The sequence below is a fragment of the Lactuca serriola genome, chromosome 6 (genome assembly GCF_051521515.1).
Source record: "Lactuca serriola cultivar US96UC23 chromosome 6, Lser_US96UC23_V15, whole genome shotgun sequence".
NCBI classification, from domain to species: domain Eukaryota; kingdom Viridiplantae; phylum Streptophyta; class Magnoliopsida; order Asterales; family Asteraceae; genus Lactuca; species Lactuca serriola.
The window spans coordinates 163956464-163957309 of NC_136413.1; the positions used below are offsets into that span (position 1 = coordinate 163956464).

Sequence of the window (846 nt, forward strand, 5' to 3'; positions counted from 1 at the left end):
TAAAACTGCAACCCAAACATCATCATAAAATCAAGATAGAACAAAGTGTGTCCAATACATCATGAAACATCAGAGTAATCATAAAATACAGAACGAGGTGGTGTGTGCACTACAATCATTTTAGATTCTTCCTTTTCGAACTAGAAGTACCTGAAACATAAAATGAAAACCGTAAACATAAAGCTTAGTAAGTTCCCCGAAATACCATATACCATATATAATAAACACATAACGGGCCCCGCTCGGTATACAGATCTGTCCGTCATCGGTCCCCGCCCGACATCGAGCCCCGCCTGGTATGCATATAAACATATAAACTTATAATCATACAATACATGCGATAATCACAAGCTTATTGAAAAAAAATACTATTTAAAATATCCAACCAAAATCTTTTTACCATTGGCAGGTTAAGGTTTTTGTAGAGATGAAGGTGTAGGGGTAATCTTGTTGGGCAAATATTTTGTAGGATTATTTTGTTAGATTGAAATTTGGGATTTTAAAATTGGTTGGAGCCCTCCAACAAAGGAAAGAGACTTTCCAAAAAAAGGTATGCAACTATATATGGCGAGCACACTGTATTCTTTAGTAAAAGGCGAAAGAATAGTTTGCTTTGTGCTCATTGCTTGGCTGTGTGGCTTTCAATGTCATAGCTTGATGCTTTAAGTAACAAGTTTCAACATTCAGTTTGTTTTAAGCAGCCAAGAGACATGAGTAGTGATTGATACACAAAAGCTAGTGAAATTTAGAACTTTAAAAATTGGTTGGAACCCTTCAATAAGAAAAGACTCTACAAAAATAGTTGTATGCCACCGCATGGCTGTGTGCCTTCTCATATCCCAGCTT

At 36.2% G+C, this 846-nt stretch overlaps 1 non-coding gene across 1 annotated transcript; it reads right to left on the reverse strand.

The window, feature by feature from the left end:
• Nucleotides 1-514: 514 nt before the first annotated feature.
• On the reverse strand, nt 515-633 carry LOC145060717 (U5 spliceosomal RNA). Its single transcript, XR_013686904.1, has one exon. It is a non-coding gene; the product is annotated as a U5 spliceosomal RNA (small nuclear RNA).
• Nucleotides 634-846: the final 213 nt, after the last annotated feature.